The following is a 19,966-nucleotide window of genomic DNA, read 5'->3' as shown; positions in this document are numbered from 1 at the left end:
CGCTGCTTCCACTTTCCTTTATATCTCAAAGCTGCAGCTTTCCACCCAGCTTCTCTGCTCTTATTTTGAAATGAATTTCCTCCATAAAATAATATAAAAACCCATTCTGAGTAAGACGGAGTCACTGAAATACAGAACATGGCGTTTATTTAGTGAGACTATACTAATCGCATTAAAACACAGATCTATGAGGAAATAATTTATTACAAGTGGAGTAATTGAATCTGAATAATTTAGTCAGCCTTGAGGGGAAGCTGAGCTCAAATATTGTGGCTGGAACCGGGTCTCAGGTGGAACGTCAGACCCGGGTTTGACAGTGATGACGAAAACCTGAACTTCTGTTACTTTAAGGGGAAAACATTTCACCCCTATCTGATGAAAATTATGTTTTTAAAGTGTTTTTGAATCATTTTTCTGATGACAGAGGATATAAATTAAAAGAAATTAAGCTTAAAATTCCATTTTAGTTTTTCTTAGTGTTTTTTGTTCACTTAGTGTTTTTTTCTTAGTTCAAATTGTTGTGAACCAGGTGCAGATGAAAACATGCAGTTTGAAAAGGAGCGTATTTGTGACGTAGAAGGCTCTCTACTCCGAGCTCTCAGCATCAGGGAGGGGAAAGGGGGCGGGGTTGATCCACAACCGTGAATCCCGCCCACAACTCAGAGGCAGAAACTATGGCTATGTCCGAGTCCCCTTTATCATAAGGGCCTATATCATGCAAAATCCTCTTTTTTGAGCTTTTAATTTTATTATAGTTTTCATTCTTCCTGTTCCTCCTAATCCTTGAAAACAAGTGGGTCCCCACATTGTGACATCACAAATTGGGGAACCGCCCCTTCCAGGAAGTGTCTGCGCTGCCAGCTCCGCCCCTAGGATAACACACCCACTTTCTCTGTGGCGCTGGCGGTGAACGCTTTCCTTTTATGAGCTCAATATGTGCGTTCATCCTTGCAAAAGTTTGGATGTTGTTTGCTTTCCTGAGAGAAACGCAGACACGCTGCCTAGGCCGACTCTAGGTTAGCGTCATAAAATAGGCGGCAACCACAAGGAGCAAAAGAGTGAGCCTCAGAGATCGAGTTGTCGTACTTCCTGCTAGGAAAAGAACTCAGGAAAAAAACGAATATTTTATATAAAAATCACTCTTTAGTGTGCCAAAGGTTATATATGATCATATATATAGTATGGATATAGTTTACTCTGAAAGGGGTAAGAAAAGCAGGATATAGGCCTTATAAACCTCAAATATGACGTCACTGATTTGATGAAGTAAAAACTTTTAAATTTGAGCATTTTAGGAAGATTTATTTATGAATCCATTGTGTTCTGAGGATGATCAAAAACCTTAATTAAGAACATATTTATTTGCAAAAAATTGTTCGAACGCAATGCATTGTGGTCTATAGTTGCCACTCTATTGAGCATCGATGCACACTGGTTTTTCGCAGAGATTTCTGGGAAATTTCTAGGGCACTCAGTGTTGGAATTATATATTCAGACAGGACTATAAAATGGCAATTGCACTACATAGTGAGCAGTGAAGGAATCTGGACACAACCTTTATCCTAGAGAAAGACATTTTTATTTGAATTTTGGCTAAAATCCTAATTAAAAGACCACCGGGAAAAAATAGATCAAATTTCAAAATAGATCAAAATTTGAAAATAGATCAAAAGATGATGGGGGTGGGACTTTAAGTGCTCACCAAAGTGGGGTGGCTGTGGTGCAGGGGTAGAGCAGGTGATCAGTACATCGCAGGTTTGGCTCCCGCCCTGCCTGCCCGGTTGGCGCCAGAGTTGGACAGCGAAGCCGCCATCAGTGTGTGACCAGGACAGTCACTGTAAAGCCCTTTTGGCTTTCTTAGAAGGTGGTAAGGCGCTATATAAGTAAACGTCTTTTACCAAAGTCACTTCTCTTACAGAAAATGCAAATTTTTTGCTTTTGTTATCGCCAAACTGCGACTGCATAAAGGTTTATTTTAAATGATGTCCCGTAATGAAGGAGTCGTGAAAACTTGGTGAACGTTTTCATCCGTATCTGTCATCCAACCTGCTCTCCCAGTAATCTCCTGAAATCACTCCAACCTTTATGCAGAAATACGAAGCCGCCTGTGTTTGGCCTGCAAACACAAACATGGCTGCCCCCCCCCCCCCCCCCCCCCCCCCCTCCTTTTTCAGATACGTTCTGCATCAGTAAAAGCTGCATTCATCTCCAGTGATGGCTTCATATGTAAACAATTAATGAAAGCACACAGCGGGGGCTCGCAGCCACGTCTGATTTACATAGTCCAACAGTGCAGGTTGAAAGGTGGCTTTTGAATGAAGAGGATTCATAAATCTTGTGTTTGCAGAAGGTGTGATGTGCATCTGCAATAGACCCTGTTTACCGCCTCAGCTTGGATGTATTCTGCCCGGCACTAGAAAAGCCTATAAAATATTGGCTCCATGCTCTACAGTTTTGATTAATTTATGCTGGAAGTGGATTGTTCTGCAATGACAAGGATTATAAATGGAAGTTAGGAGTTACTGTGCAGCGCGTGGCAGCAAATCAACGAGAAAGGCCTGCTGATTGCTGAAACGCACTTAAGATATTTCACAGTGTTCGCATGTTATCTTTAATGCGCAGTGATTGATGGGAGATTTGCTCCAAACTACCTCACCAAACCTAACGCTATCAATGCTTACTTTAAAAAAAAGTGTTGATTAAAAACACAAGAAGGAGGTTAGGCCTCTGAAAAGCTTTTGATTTACTGTTTGCTCTGCAGGCGTGAATACAAAGATCTGGTTGACACAGACCAGTTAGACTCTGCTAATCAACCTGAAGACACCTGTTTGAACTAGTCACCAGTCCACAAAGACCCCAAACGTCCTGAATACTGAAGAGCTATCAGTGGATTAAAAGGGGGACGATCGTAGACCTGAACAAGACCGGAATGGACAACAAAACCAGCAGCAAGAAGCTGGAGGTTAGGTACCAAAATACAACAACGTGATCATCAATTCACCTTATAGGTCTGGGGCTCCAAACCAGATCTCACCTGCTGGAACCACAGGCACCAAAAATAACCATTGGGAATACATTACGCCACAATGGTTTCACATCTTGCAGAGTTCGCTAAGAAGCCCTGCTCAGGAAGGCACATGTGGAGGTCCGCCTGAAGTTAGCCAATGAAAACCTTCACGATTAGAGAGGGATTGGGAGAAGGCGTTGTGGTCACATGAAACCAAAATGGAGCTCTTAGGCATCAACTCAGCTGTTTGGATGGAGAGAAATGTAGCCTATGACCCCCACTGTCAATCATGGAGATGGAAACATTTTGATTTGGGGTGGGATGGGATGATGGGCGGAGCCACGTACTGTCAAATGCTGAGTCAGAACCTCCTTAATTGGGTCGTGGATGGGTCTTTCAACAGGATCATGACCCAAAGTTTACAGCCTATGGGAAACTGATGTTCACACTGAACAAACAGGGAGGGGCTTCTCCTTTTTCTTTTACTGCTGTTTATTATGTATTCAGTTGGTAGAGGTTTGGTGGGAAATGCTTTAGTGGTATAAATCTGGTGAATCTCGTTCCAGACTCTTTTTTTAATTATATATATATGACTTTGTGTCGTATAATTCCAGCTTGATACAAAATGTAATTATAATTTTTAACTCCATGATCAATTTTCAAAGTTCAAACTGGTTTAACCTGCAGTGCGTTCTCCGTGACCGCACTTTTTGTACGTAAAGCCGGTTGTAAAGAGTTGCGTATCGCTCCACCAAAGTGAGCGTTTTGAACGCACAAACGCACACGTTTCAGTAGATTTGTCAGTGGAAGTGGGCGAGGGCGATGTGAACACAGTTGCAAGGAGAAGTGGAAAACATTTTTCCAAATATGTGCACACGCTGGTCTTAAACGACAAGAAAACGTTGGACCTCTGTGCTTGATCAGAAGCATTTTGCCACAAACCGGGTCCAAATACTTATTCTTTTCCAATTAGAAATGCAAATAAATGTATATAAATTCTTTAAAGGGGGCTTTTTTATCTGGCTGTTCAAATGAACCGACTATTACGATGACAGACTGTCAATTTCTGTTTAAGTGGGCAAACCTACATACTTATTAACTCTCCGCTGTAGGTGGAGGTTTTCAAAAAAAGAAAAAGGAAAAAAGCATCAGTTTCTGATAAAAGAAGCAGCTTTAAACAGGAGTTTAAAGGAATCCAACGATTGCACAAATGCCTGCACTCAGATGCCCTCCCCCCTAATTACTTAACCTCTTCATACAGTTCATTGGAGTTGACTTTAAAGTCAGACAAAGAAAATGAAATAAATAATGACACTTGTATCTGCAGCCAAGGAGGAAGAGCCTTTAAACCCAGAGAGAGGTGAACTGCTGCTTGGAAAAACATAAAGGCCAAAGTTTCTGTCCGCTTTCTGCACATTTTATGACAGTTTTTTTTTTTTTTTGTACTGGAAGGCGTGCAGACTTTCTCCACAATAAAACTATCCATAATGTTAATAAGGCTGCCGCTGAAGGTGGCATTGTAAAGATACGGCTGAGGGCCTCTGGTTTTGTTGCTCTGCGGAGAGTCCTGGCATTTGTGAGTCAAGCGTCTCCCTTTGTCCCCTCTGGACAAAAATTAATCTACTCTGGTTTTTTATTAACACTCAGGACTTTTAAAAAGGTGATGCTTTTGTGAAGTTTCTCGTTGCGGCGACGGTGAGTTTTGTTTTGAATTACTTAATCCTAAAAATGATTAAAAAAAATCACTTCTGTCCTCCAGGAGAACGAAGGAAGCCAAGTTTGAATATTAATGCTTGCTGGGCCTCTATCTCTCAGACCCTAATTGGTCTCTGCTGATTGCTCAGCCTTCTGATTAAGAAACGCCATTAAAATTGATGTATAATGCCTCCAAGTGCTTTTCACAGTTAGATAGCTGCTTTCAATCAGTTGATAATAATACAGATGATTTGTAGCTGGGCTCCATTTTGACAAGTTTCACAATAGATGTCTGGATGGAACTCTTATTCTGTCTGCGGAGATAACGGACAGACCAATGCCTTTGATGCAGAAGTTGCTAAACATTCAGTGTTTCACCTTCCTCGTTCATAAAATGAGGATGTTTCAGGGTGTTTTCATGCTAATTCGTTGAAGGATGGCTGGTGTGACTGGAATTGAGAGCGCTCGCTTCTCCGTACGTCTGATATTAAGGAAACGGGACAAACTGGGAGTCGCAAACATTTTCCTTGACTTTAAATTCTTGGAAAAGAAGCCTTCCTCAGTTTCAGGTTAACTACTGTGTGGAAATTCATGAAAACAGCCGGATTATTGAGCATTCGGCTGAAGCAAACGGCAGCTTCCACGCTCAGCTGGACGGTTCGAACTCTTGATAAGACTCAACTCTGGATTATTTTAGCCCTCTTACATAAACAAGCATGTGTCAGGATTTTATTTTTGGACTGCAGCTTCACGAAGGAGCTGCTTTCATCATCCCTCCGAAGATGGTTTGGCAAGTCCCTGGTTTCCATTTTTGCACAATCATCACATTGGAAATTGCTTTTTTTCTTCCCCCTCTTCTTTTTCCAGAATAAAGGAACATGTCTACACATTCCATAGGCTATTAAGTCCAGGGTGATGTATATGACACCGAGGTAGTCGGCAGAACAAAGATAAATGAGCGTTGGGCACGTTTCACTTCTTAAAGAGTTGCCGTTGTGCTCTGCAGCCCCGTCCTGAGAACGTCCAGATCAGCAGAACGCTGCTTTGAAGGGGAGCAGATGCTTCAATTTTCTACCGCTTTAAAAAATAAAATAAAAAGGAGAAACATTTTGGCAGCTTACCTTAAGGAATGAGCCAGAGGAGAGATAAAAATGTACCTTCCCATCATAAATCGGCTGTGATTATTAGCTGCCCCGCACAGTGGGAGGTTGTCAGTGCCTTGTTCAAAGACAGCATGTTTTTTTCTGCGCTGCTTTGATCCAGAAAAATACAAAATAAAATGCCATCCTTTGACTTTCTGTTGTCCAAAAAGGGAGTTCCCATGAAGACAGTTTTTCTGTTTGACAAAATAAACCGGATCAAAGTCTTGTTTAGTTTAAAGAGTTACATTCTGAGGTTTGGAGCATTTGGGTCGAAAAGATTTCCATCCTAAAGAAAAACAAAATTCAGGCTATAAAAATTAATCCTCAATTTTCGTTTGGTGGTTTCCAGTTTTAACAAAGGAAAAAAATTTAACTTTAGAACGAAGTTCCAAAAAAAATACAAATTTTGGGGTCTTTTTCCTCCTTTTTAAGCAAATAACTTCTTTTTTAGACAAATTTCACATTTAATGGATTCAAATTTTCATATCTGGTTTGTACAAGGACAACTATACAGTATATTTTCATGGTTATTGTATAATCATAAGTATTTGCAATCAAAACACAAGAAAAACTAAGGAACACAAAAAAAAGAAATGTTATATAGGTTTATGTAAAGATATTTAAATTAGTTTGATTAGTCAAGAATTAATGTTAAAATTAAAAAGTGAAAAGTCACACATAAATGGTCAAATTTTTGTTTTATTTTTTAACACAACTTTTTGATTACTGAAAGTCTCCCTGTGCCGGTCCCCAGCCCGGGTAAAATACAGGGCAGTGTCAGGAAGGGCATCCGCTGTAAACATTTCTAAATCCCCGTGTGCGAATCAGCGACTGCTGATTTGCTGCGGCGGCGGTTGAGGGGGATATCACAAAAGGTCCCAAAAATTGGGACGTTTGTCCATCATTTCGACCAAAGGTTATTTGAAGCAATGATCTTAAACTTTGTGGACATTGAAGATGCATTCAAAAAAACTCAAACGTTAAAAGTCTGACGCCATCATCTGATCAGGGATGTCCCATAACATTTTTTCCATTTTCTTTTTTAAAACTTTATTTTTGGAAATTTCGTTATTTTTCCGTAATGTTTCCCTTTTATTTATTTATTTATTTTATTTTGTTTTTCTCTAAATCTTTCTTTAATCTGGTATCTTCCTCCATTTTTTCCCGCTTATCTCCTTCTACAATTTTTCATCTATTTTAACCATTCAACTATTCAAATGTTCAGCTCTTTCAGCTTTTTCCAGCTATGACTTTGTGGTCCTTCAAATCCTTGAACTTTTCCAGATATTCCAGGATTTCCAGGATTCTTGCCTCCATTGAAATCCATGGGGAATCCTTGGTGCAGAAGTTCGCTGGTTCTGCACAGTTTCTTCTGGAAACGCAGCTCCTTCTAATTGTGTTTTGGTTTCTGGAATTTTGCTTTGATTTCTAAAAAAGTAATGTTGTTATTTCATGATTTTATATTAGCTGTCGTCGTGATCTTGAATACGTTTTTGGGTGGACTGATTTGTCGGTGGGAATTGCACTTCAGGGCCACCGTAGTTTCCTCTCACCTCTACACAATAGGTCGTGTATGGAGGGCTGAAGGGACAATGCAGAGTGTTCAGTGATGAAGCCAGACTCAGACAAAGGAGGCCGAGGCGGCAGAGTCAGATGTCCCCTGTTTTTACCAACACCAGCATTGTTCGGCCCACAACGGAGCCTTTAAAGTGCCCCCCCCCTTCCTGTTTTGTCGTCATCTTAAATCAAGCTCCTCAGTCTTGTCGCCATAAAAAAAAACATTCATCTCGGCCTTTCATTTGCTGCAAGGCTTTGCAGCTGTTTGCCGTCAGCTTGACCTTACGTTATCTGAGTTTGACCTCTGATATCCACACTGGACAGGTGGTGCTGGTGGAGGTGGGGGGGTAATTGGCAGGTTCCTGTGTAGTTGTTTGTCTGTTCCGCAGACCCCTAAAATGACACGCGTGATCTGAAAGGAAAGGCATGCCTGATTTTTCATTAAGCGACGGCGCGCGCCAATACGCTCCTGCTGCATTTTTAATTTTCTCTGTTAAAGCCTCGCCGTGTTCACACTCTGTTATTGTTTCTGCAGGTGTAGACGGCAAAACTCAAAAGATCCAATTTGTCTGTGATGAGAATCCCCATCCACCAGAGACCAAAGGTGCGGTAAGATAAGGAAAAGCTCATTATCTCATATTCCAATAAACATCCCATTATGAGACTGACAAGACAGCGCGATGCAAAAACCCCACAATAAAACGCCAGTCATGCTTTCTCTGCTTCATCATTTTCACGACTGCTTTCCAGAATTTAATCAGAGCAATTTGATCAATCCTATTATTGAAGGGAAATTATTTTTGGTACATAAAAAAGGTTAATTTGATTGTAGTCTTGTAATTAAATTTGATTCCTTGATACAGAGGTGCACATGTGGCGTTGGCCCGCCGCGGCGGGGGGCTGATCGCCTCGTACGGCTTGAGATATGGCATCGTTAATTCTGCCCGACTTGCTCGCCGTCTAAATGAAAATGAGCTTTGTCTGTCTTTGTTTTGCCCACCCACGGAAGCATTTCTGTCGGCGAGCAAAGCCGAACTGGTCTTGGAGCAATTATGGACTCGGACTGGTCATTAGGAGATAGGATTACTCCTGGACCGCAGGAGCCCCGGAATGCGCGGGGCCCCTCTGCTGGTCTGCTTACAGCTGATGAAATAAAATTGAATTAATGGGGTTACCCGCTGTGAGGACTGATTAGAGCCACACACAGCCTTTGATCCCCAAGCGGGGTGACCAGTCGTGGGCGCTGCAGGCGTCGGTGGGGGTCGAGCTTTGTGTCTCGGCGAGTGCATCATCATGTGCCAGTCCTGGGTCAGTGCATCACTGATGAACACCACTCATTATGCATGCTCTCTGCTTCAGCTCCCACCGAAGGTGGTGGTGGTGGTGGTGGGGGCGTCAGGTGTGCTTTATCCTTTTTTTTGCACATACGTTTGAAAGCCGCATGTTTGAACCGTAAAGCAGTGGGTGGTTTGATTCGTTCTTTTATTCATCCATGTTTATGTGGTCAAGTGGAAAAATACAATTCATGAAGCTACAAGTGTTGCCGTTTACCTATGGTGGTTGCCACTTAGTGGGATTAAATATTATACAAGTTGATGAGGACCTCTTCAGTGTATCATTAGCCTGTTAGGTGCCGCGGCTTTGGACCACGGGGTGCCGCTTGTTCCTGCAGAAGCACTTGGTGGATGTAGAAGTTGTCTATGCACCCAGAATGCATTTGTTCACTTCAAGCAACTTGCTGTCTCTTCATTAAAGGAAATGTACTTTTAGCTTTTGTCAGAGCTGCAAAAAAATCACTAAATAAACTTTTTTTTGGTTTACAGTAGCGGGTAATGGGAGTTTAATTGTAATTAGTGGTGTGTATTGGCAAGAGTCTGGCGATACAATACGTATCCCGATATTGTACCGGAACACGTTTTCTTTCTTTTTTTTTTTTTAAATATGACTTAGAAAAACTCTACCTGAATTTCAATATGTCTTCCATTGTAATAAAATTGTAAAATTAATTTTATTTAATGACCCAATGTTAAGCACTGCAACTGTATCTCGTACATAAGTTGCTTTTACCCAGGCAAACTTGTGGTGCTTTTATTTTGGTAACTTAAAATATTGAAAGGGAAGAGTCAACAATGTCTGATTTCAACAACAAAATATATTTCAGTATAAGAAAAAAAATGAATGTGCTCAAACCAATAAGGTTCTAAAGTATGATATAATTTCTCATAAAGTTTAGCTTCTCCAGTACTTTCAAACGGAGCGTGAAACAGGAGCCTGAATGGTGCTTCAAAGATAAAGAAGGGGGGAAACACAAATTCTTTGCAGAAACAATAAAGTGTGATGATGATGCAGCAGCAGCAAGACAGGATGAAGGAGACGCTTAAATGTGGCAAAGATGCTTTGTTTACATATCAGCTCCACTTTCTCACACACACGGAAGTAGACTAACGCTTGTCGCCACGCCGTTGCCCTTTTTTCAGAGCGTTGTACACATGCCTCTGATCGATCTGGTCACTGAACTAGAATCCATTGCTGGGAGGTTCTGCAGAACCTTGGCCCGCTTTGCCAATAGCCGCTGTGAAGCTGCAGTGCTTCACTCATTCTCATTTGAGTCCGCTAAAAAGCACCGCAATCCGCGCTTTTATATGTTGCTGGCAGCAACTTGGCACAGAGTTTCAGTTCGGTACCCATCCAAAGTAAAAACTAAGTAGTAGACCTCTAGCTGAGGTCTTCCTGTTGTCTTGTGTGGTATAGAGCTGCTCAAAGAGGCTCCATGTGCTCTGCTGCCAACTAGTGGTCAGAGGGTGAAGTGGAAAACAAGAGTCAAACTCAGAAATAATTAAATAAATATCGTCCTGGCAGCATTTTGAATCCATACAAGTATTGCCAAATGAAATATCGCGATACATTGCAGAACCGATTTTTTTCTAACACCCCCTAATTGTAATGGATGCTTCAAAAAGAAGGAATTTCAGTGTGGAACAGAATAAAGAATGAAAAAAAACCCTATGATTTCCTACATTCTTTCATGGCCCACTCCAATCACTCTGATTACACATAGGACATAGTTTCTGCAGAGCAGCAGGAGTTCATCAGAAATTCACCTCTGAGTTGTGGGCAAGGGCGCCCTTCCCATCACCCATGACTAATAGTCGTTCACAACCCCAACCTAACGTATCGTGCAACAAAAATGGCGACCAGTATCAGTTTGGATCCAGATTTCAGCTCAGACATGGAAAACAAAGACGGACACGGATGCATCAGAATGGAGCAGAGCAGGGGGCTTATTTTGTATGAAAGAAATCATTTTCAAACTACTTTCTACTACAAAGAAATACTCAGAAATTCTTTGTTGATCCTAGTTTTCATTACATAACATAAATTCATTTTACACCGCAGTGGGTCTTTAAGAAATAATAATTTAAATAGATTAAATAAAATGTCTTAAACAATCTTTCTATTTTCATCCTGTTCAAATTGGAAAATATTCAGAAGAATTTTGTTTATTTTTTGGGAAGAAATTTACAAAAATGATCTGGATCTAAGTGGTCATCAAGTTCCGGAGAGCTGTTGACTCTGCAGTTCTTTTATCCTGGTCCTCCAGATCTTCCATCCTGTCTGTTTCCCAGCTCTCCTTGCACTTCTTGGTGCTCATGACCTGGATCAGGTGTGTTCAGCCAATCACAATGCACCGGAATCACCTAATCAGCAGAAAGCTGTGCAGAGAGAACTGTCAAACAGGTAGGATTGGGCAGCTCTGGATTACACTGTTAGTATTGTGGGTGGGGCCCACTACAACGCTGATCGTTGAGAAGAATCAAAAACACGTCGGAGTCTCCAGAAGTAATAAAAATCACAAGATTATGTGGTTTTGATGTTCTGAAGAACATCAAAAGTCAGTATGGCAACATTGCTGTTGCTGTCTGGTTGAGGAGGTCGGCCCTACATGACCCCCCCCTCTGGATTTCATTGGTCCTAATGTGGTCTTGAATAACCCTGGTTACTCAGACTAAATGTGGTCACCGCTACTTAACCACATGTTTATCCTAAGTGAACCAAACCTGCATCTTTCCTTATCAGGCACAACAAGTTGGACATCTGGGCCCCATCTGGTTTGAAAAGAACATTTTTATGTCTTAAAGAAGACCAGAAGCTGCATAATGTGCATTTTTATAATCAAGAGTATTAAAATAACCAACCCATGTGCAGTGGAAATGTTGATGACACAGCATTATGTGACCTACGCACCTGGAAGCAAAGAAAAGCAGGTGGAGCAGATCTGCGAAAACTATAATTATGTCTTATTTTGGTTCATTTGCATTTCCCAAACTGAAGGTATCTTCCTGAAGTGGAATGGGTTTTCATTTATTTGTTTTGTGTGCAACATCACAGTACGTTCAATATTGAAATAAAAAAGGTCTTAAAACTGTGGTTAAAAAAAAAAGAAGCTATTCTAAAAAAGAAAAAAGGCATGAAGCAGTTTGTGAAATTTCTCCCAATTGTTCCAGAGCCAAACACTTTTTATTATTTAGGTCCAGCTAGGCCATTATTTCTCTGAAACGCTGTTTGATTTAGACCCCTAAAAATGGAAGAATTTAAGACGGTCATTTATTCTTGATGTTAAATTGCCTTAAATAAAAGCAAAAACAAGAAGCAAGCTGCACTCTTTAAAACGTAATTCTGGTAGTCTGACCTGGAAGGCATTGATTTATTTTTGATTGTTTTGAAGCGTGCATCTTAGGGAGCAGCGGTCATCATTGCACCTATTTACCCATCAGTTGGCTGTTTATGTTGACGTCCCCTTACGGTGCGAGGGAAGCTGCCGGCCTGAGTCCCATTCAAGGCCGGCTCAAACAATGATGGATGACAAGCTTCTGCCAGGAGGAAAAGCGGGTCCCCTGGTGGCTCTACAAGCAGCCCCCTTCCCCTCCCGCCGCCGCGTTTTGAAAGAAGCAGGTAAACACACGGCTAGAGGAGACTCCGACAGTCACAGGTTTTTGTCAGCGCTGGATGGTAAACCCCAGAGGTGCGTTTGAACACGATGCTGTCACTGTCTGGATTTGTCTTTAGACAACTGATTCAGAGGTGGAACCGATTCTTTTATTCTTTACTCATGACAATCCCCACCTGTAAAAGGAATAATCTCTGGATTTGTTGGGTTTCAACCTTTTTATTCTTAACAGAGCGTCGTAGCTCACCTTTTGATAATGGCAGAGCATCATCGGTGTATTCTTTAAAGATGTAGTCATTAACTCTCTGACCCCATTTCATAATGGAGACGATGAAAGCTGTAAAAAGCTTAAACAAGGTCAGAAAAGTTGATCTGGAGTTTGGATTTGTCCTTTGAATCATCAAATCAGAGCTAAAATAAATGTATTTTTCTTAAACAAAGCAAAATATAATTTGTGTGCACTGAAGAACAAAATCTTCCATTATGTTCTACCCTAAGACACATTAGCAGCCTTAGGCCTCATGCTATGAACACAACAGGCTTTCAGGTTCTTGATCGCACTTTTAGCGTACGTTCTACCCGCTGCCCGAGCATGAACAGTTGGAAGAGGCTCGGTGCGAAATGTCGTAGCGGTGCAAATCTGTTGAGTTTTGCTCCAGACCTTTTCTTTCACTGCTCTATTACGATACATGAAAGACTTGGTGTCAGTTTATAATTTCTCATCCTTAACCATTATTTTCAAATGGTTGGCACTTCCGTGAACTAAAGTAGACATCATCCAGCCGTCACTACCAAATCAGAGTCTCTGATTGGTCAAAGTTCAACTGGTTTAACTTTCAATGCGTGTTGAATTTTTGCACAATTTTTATGTAAAAACCAAATACTGACTTGTGTATACATGTGTAAACATGTGTGTTGATGTGTTAACACGAGAGTTTTGAACACAGAAGCCTGAAACTGCATTTATATTTTCATTGGAAGCAGTTTGAACATGCATTACCAAGGGCGGTGTGAACTTGTCAACACATACCGTTTATATGGGGTTAAACCGTTAGGAGGCTGCAAGATTTTTTTTTTTATGGTCCTCAGAGGATCGTAAAAAGGAGCGTCTTTCTTAAGGGGAACGCAGGTTTGTCTTACAGTTCCCTTAAAGATCGTGCCACCACATTTTGCTCAATTTTGGTCTTTCATGATAAATGTACGTAATTCATAAATGTTTCATGCATTCGTCCTTCGTCGGTGTGCAAAGATATCCGTCACGGATCTCGGCCGATGGGTCTTCATGTAAATTGTTTTTTTAGAAGTTTTAAAGATTTAGTTGGCTTAGAAATACGCAGTTTACGTGGTATTTTATGTAGTTTATACGCAATTATTTCTTACGCAAATTTGTGTCTTTCCACGACTGTTCCACGTATGTCTAATGGACGTTTGCCGCTTGTACCACCGATATATAACCTTTATATCGCGTATACGATGCACATATTATGTCAAAGTAACGTAATTGATGCACAAATCAATAATGAATTGTATATAACACACCAGTAATCATACACATCATGTTCATGTTTATGTGGTGTGGTTTATTCCTACTTTTTCTGTGGTTTTTAACGTGGTTTATTCTTGATACATCGGTGAACATTTCATGTAAAGACCAAAACTTTTCTCACTGTTTCCACTCAAATTCATGTATGCCCCATTTAAATCTGCGCAATATGTACATAAAGTTTATCGTGGCTGTGTCACATGACCTTAAGGCTTATTCAGACACCTCAAGGAGCGTCATAAAAATAGAACACGCCATTGTCATTGGTGTGGTAAGTGTATTGTGAAGTATTTGTCAGGCTCATGGAAGTGTCATGCACTGTACTGTCGTGCGGTGTCCTTACGCTCCCGTAACGCGCCCGTAGGACGCTTGTAGGACGTCCACACAGACTCCGATTCAATTTTTATCGGACTAGATCATCATCTTTAAGAGATTTTAAAGAAACGCAGCTCCGACCAGAACCCTGTGTTTGCAGAAAAGCATCAAGCTAGAATAGTTTTTTTCTCTTTATGAGCATGATCACAGCTGGTTCTAATCACTGCCTCTGCCTAATGGACAGTACTCCTGTGAGGGGATAAAGGCATTCATTCAGAACTTTGTCATCTTTCCAGAACACCATTTTCAACGTGACTAAACACAACGGACACGGCTTTGCAGTGCAGGAAGTTCAAAACTCTTTTAAAGTTTGAAATTGGGCCCCCACCCACTCCATGCAAATGAGAGGGATGGAATGAAGTACAGACAGAAAACTAATGGGGTGTATTCAGGATCTGTCCCCTGACCCGGTTCTGACTCAGTCAGGTGCGCAAGACTTTTTAGCATTGATGGGACCTCCCGCCTTCCCCACATCGGCTAAAGATGGCATCCCATTCACATGCCGTTAACAGACCACGGCGAAGGCGGAACGTAAACGCACAATCATAAACAAGGAATGCGACCTGCATTGTCCTACGCACCCCCTTATATTCTTGTCACATAAACGTGAGGTATTGTCTCCCCCAGTGATTAGGATGTAAGGCACAGCAGGGGGCCGGCCCGTGGTTAAAGGAGCATAGAATTTGAAGAGGCTGACACACTCGCACACGCACAGCGGGGGTTTCAGCATGGCATCTTATTCGGGCCATTGAGGCTAATATCTGTGAACGGGCCATGCTGGCACTTTGAGCTGCACTATCAGCGCCGTCTCTTCTTTCTTAAAGAGTCCTCGGGGACACAACAGCTTGAACACGGCCTAACAGGAGAGGAAAAGTACGCAACAACTTTGCTAGTAAGGACTACTGAAACATTTTTCAACCAGGAAAACCAATCAAAACTAACAAAAACTATATTCTAGACCAGGGGGGTGCAAGCTTTTTGGCTTGTGGGCCACAAAGGGTTCTGAAATTTGACAAAATTTCCGGACAAGGAAGAATGGAGTGGAGTGTTTTGGTAACCCAACTCATCAGACAAAAACAAAAAACAAAAAAAAACATGGAATCTGAATGAAAAGCGAGCTTTAATTTTGATTAAAATCAAAATGTAGTTTAAAATAGATTCTGGAGTTTTTCTGTTTCTATTAATGTCATTTTAATGCCAATTCCACCGATGGGTTGATGTCCCTCTGGGAAAAACGCAAATTTAGAGGAATGCTGTGTTCGTGTGGTGTTTGATTGATCGGAAAAACACTTCTCCGACTCGGAAAACACGCATACATTTCAGAAAAACAACAAGTCTTCCAACCACCATTTGAATTCCAAACAACTTTCTGTACCTAATCAAAGGCCAATTTATTTGTGGAGCATCATCTAAGAGGAGACACCAGAACTACAGGGAAGATAAAACATTATTAAGTATCATCAATATTATTTATTCCAGTTTGGCGGGCCAGATCTAGACTTAGCCAAGGTGTCGAGGTAGAAGTGGTCAAGCCCTGATTGGACCTGGTTCCTGCCATGTATGGAAGTGTCCTTGGGCAACACACTGAACCCCACATTGCTGCTGGTGGTTATCGGTTGGCGTGAATCAAAGTGTGCACGATCAGCGCTTTGGGCCTTTAAAGGAAGTAGATAAGAGCTATAAAAGTATACATCATTTAACATTTAGCCATTTTAAAGTCTTGGCGATGCAGCGGGCGACATGTCTGAGTGAACACATATACAGAACGTAAGGAGGAAGTAGATGAGGCGCAGGCATGTTTTTCAAAGTCCTTCGAACTGCGCAAGGAGCCTGTTAGTGCTGTTCACGTGATACGTGTGCGCTCCCTTCATGCAACCTGACTGTTAGAAAATATGGTATTTGACCATCTCGGGTATCACGTGCACTGTGCGTGCAGCATTTGCCTGCTGTCAGTAGAGTGTGGCGTAAGGACACCGACCCACATTACATCCATTATTCTCACAAATACTTCAATTTCAATTTCATTTTCAATTTGATTTGCATAGCCCAAAATCACAACAACAGTCGTCTCGATGGGCTTTGGGCAGATAAATGTAGGGTAAAACATAAAACCAAAAGGATCATGAACACACAGAATTCAATAGAAAGATTCTAAACTGAACTAACTGGACATCCCTGCCCTTAGATCCTCCTTCTTGGTAAGGAAAAACTCCTAAATAAAATGGATTCCGGAAAAAACAAAGAAACCTCATTGGTGTCCACATGAAGGAGGGATCCTCCCCCAGGACGGAATGGCAATGCCAGAGCTTATAGAGAAGAATTAACTTATCTAACTCTACAACTACATATTTAAAGTCCAGCAGACGTGCTTCATCTAGATGGACTCAGGGGATGACTTGGGGGGCGAGACGAGCCAGACGCAGGATCCACAGCCAGGTGCAGGAGCAGTAGTAGTAATTCACGATACACTTACCACTCACACATGACGTCCCTTGAAGTAGCCGTACGAGCCTCAACCTGCGCTCCCCTGAAGATGCGCTCCTCTCCACAGACCCGGACAACCCAAAATCTAGTACCACCCATTCAGGTTCATGTGACTTCGGCTAAACATTGTCTAACTTTAGCAAATCTTTGTGACAGTAAGGTCAAACTTGTAAATAAAATAAAAAAACAGGACATTTTAAAAATGGGCTTTTTTTTTTTGCAGCGCCATCTGTTATTCATTTACAGAACCGGGAGCTGAAGAATTACAAAGATTTATAACAGCAGACATCAACACTCGCTGCATAACAGGTTGTAGTTACCCAATTCATTTCAAAATATCTCCTTCTTTGTCTGTTTTAAATTGGCAGTTGAAGGGAGGAATGTGGCGTTGTGATAAAAATCATCAATGAGGAAAAAAAAGCCTGTTCATTTCTTCTTCTCATCCTTCCTTAACCAGAGTATTCTAAAAAAGTGTCCGTTTTATTTACTTTCTTCTAAATATTCACATTTGAGTGTCTGTAGCTCAGCTTCCTTCAGAGACGCGACGTGATTCTGGGCGGCATGAACTTTTTAACGCCGTGTCATTAAGTGTCAGGATGCTCCTCACAGCCGCCGACGTCTGCTGTTTAGTTTCACGTCTGGAGGTGCACTCAGCTGGACAGAAAACAATGTTCTCTTCGGGAGGACAGTTAAAGGTAATTTCATCCTTGCAGATCATAAAACTGCATTATTAATGCTCTCCATCCTCCAGCGCAGTGTATATTCCTGTTATTTTTTTAAAGATTGGTTTACTTTAACAAGACTGCCAACTGGAAAACACCAGCTGCAGTTCCCTTAGCTGCTTGTAAAGTTTTCACATTGCCACGAACGCCCCAACGTTCTGAGACCCGGACGCCCCGCCGCTCGCCCGGGCCGCCTCAGCCTCTGTTAGATTTACAATGATGCATTTGAAAGGAAGCAGTTTCCACGCTTGTTATAGAAAAAACTCCTTTTTAACCTTAATTACATCCAACTCAGCAAGGGCCAAATGTTCTCTGCTAAAATTAATTTCCCACCAGGGGCTCCTATCAGAGAATTCACATGTACCCTCTTATCATCTGTGGTCAGCAGCACTGCGTGGAAATTTGCTCTGAATTAATTGCGAGTATCATCTGCCAAAGTTTCGTTTGGATATGTCCCTGGTGTTGACACAAGCTCTAACAGCCTTCAGCAGAGAGCACCTTATTATGGTACATATCTATATTACTGCATGCAGAAGGAGTCATTTTCCAGAGCTCCTCACAAACACGGCATTTCCCTGTGAAGTGGCTGCTTTCAGTCCTTCAGCAGAGATGAAGAGGCCGAACACAAACAGAGTAAAGCTATTGTTGGCTAACTACAGGGCATTTGCAGTTGTGCATATAGCTAAGCACTTGAAGATTTGTGCTTCTTTTTTTTTTTTCTGGAGATTGCGCCTGCAGGAATGAATGGATGGCACACATGCCATGCAGATGTTGCGGTTCTCCTCAGCAAAGGCCGTCGCGCTCATAAATGTGCATTCTTTTTTTCTCCATGTGTATTTCTCTTCATTTCTGCTTTTTTTTTTGTGTGTGTGTGGAGGAAAACAAATCCTCCCTCCATTTCTCTAAAACATCAGTTTACATCAGCTTCCATGGCGTCTCAAAGCCCCTTTTGTCCTCCAAAACAAACAAAAAAACCAAAAGTAATGCTCGTGGAATTGATTTGTCTGTGTGCTGATAAAAATACTTGACTCTGTGACTCTGTGGACGCTCTCCACTGATTTAGGTGTATGCAGGTGGTGCTTCTATACCTTCTGACCTTCTGTGGCAGATGAAAGACACGCATATGTGGTGGGAAAGAATGCTTTTGCAGGCGTTACATCAGAGAAACCACCTACCACAGTGGGGTTTAAAAGCTTCCAGCATGTTTTTCTCATCGAGTCTGTCACAGACCTTTTAGGCTCTCCGTGTCAACAATGGAGCTCTTTCGTGTCGTCTGCGCGTCCCTCTCGTCTGGATTTTGTCAAACCACCTTCTGAGATCATATTAAGACAGACCTGTCAAGTGCATGCTGGGAAAATGGAGTTGGCTCTGCAGCAGCGGGGATGGACGGTGATTTTTTTTTTGAAGTGGCGGTGTCCCCAGTAATTGCTGCAAATCCAATTTGCTTATGGTTTGTGTCGCAAGCCGATGCATCTGCACAGTAATCTGCCTTTTATGAGATTTTTTTTTAGTTTCTAATCTTGTTTTGTCTGCAATCAGTACGACACATCTGTCATTTTGTTTTTGATTTTTGTCATTTTGTGTGGAGATGAGGTTTCTCACACCTGGGATGGGAAAAAGTGAAATCCAGTGAAGCTTTTGATGAATTCAGAATCAGAACTAAAAGATAATAATGAGAGTCCATCAGTGCCAGCAGTTGGTTCAGCGTATGAAAGACAAAGTCACATTGGGGTTGTCTGCTTAATCCATGTCCCTATGTCGTCCAAATGTCTAACATATGAACATGAAGTAAAATTGATCATATCATTTTTTCCCACATAAATTTATCTGTTAAAGTTCCAAAATAAAGTGGTGATTTTGCTGTTTTGAACACGTCCTTGTGGGATTTTTCCCTTTAACTAAGGACATATATTAAGAAAATTACGCTTAAAGTTGCGTTTTTGAGTATTTCTTTATTCAACTGTGCTTTTAACCTGACATTCTAGAGCTTTAAGGTCTGTCGACCATTATTTGCTTCATGTGTCGATGTCACAACAGAAACACTGGGGTGACCGTGCTTTTTCCACTGCCAGTAATGGAATAATATTCCTGCAGAATTGTGCATGATATCAGACCTTAGCAGTTATAAATGTCAACTAAAAATGTACCTTTTTTAGAATTTAAAACTTTATTTGATGGTAAAGTAAAGGTACCCTGAAGAAATGCTATATAAATGGAGCTTCATTCATATCGCTGTGAATCAGGAGCAGACGAAAAAAGTGCAGTTTGAAAAAGCCCGTAGCTGTCTGTATCCCCTTGCAGACATATAGATCCACGTGTGTCTGATGTTGCTCGCCATTTTTGTTGCACCGCTAATGCCAGGTTGGGGCTGTAAGCTAGTGGAAGGGAGTGGAAACAAAGGGATGATGGTCAGTCAGGGCAGGTTTACGCCGCCCCAGAAGTCGTTTTTTGATGAACCCCTGCCGCTCTGCAGAAACTATGTCCTAGAAAATG

The 19,966-nt window shown here is 41.5% G+C and overlaps 1 protein-coding gene across 5 annotated transcripts in view; it reads left to right on the top strand.

The window, feature by feature from the left end:
* klhl29 (kelch like family member 29) overlaps window positions 1-19,966 on the top strand; it is a 280,668-nt gene that overhangs the window by 4,677 nt on the left and 256,025 nt on the right. For 3 of the 5 annotated variants that reach the window (XM_011491437.4, XM_078943199.1, XM_078943205.1), the window contains exon 2: window positions 7,937-8,005. The exons of the other annotated variants lie outside the window; for them this stretch is intronic. The gene's annotated coding sequence lies outside the window, so the exon portion shown is untranslated. The remainder of the gene's footprint in view (window positions 1-7,936; window positions 8,006-19,966) is intronic. 5 annotated transcript variants of the gene reach the window in all.

The sequence above is a fragment of the Oryzias latipes genome, chromosome 24, assembly GCF_053564925.1.
Source record: "Oryzias latipes strain Hd-rR chromosome 24, Olatipes_Hd-rR_3.1".
In the NCBI taxonomy this organism is placed as follows: Eukaryota; Metazoa; Chordata; class Actinopteri; order Beloniformes; family Adrianichthyidae; genus Oryzias; species Oryzias latipes.
Note: the sequence above shows the minus strand (reverse complement) of the source record. Positions and strands in the feature narration are given on the sequence as shown.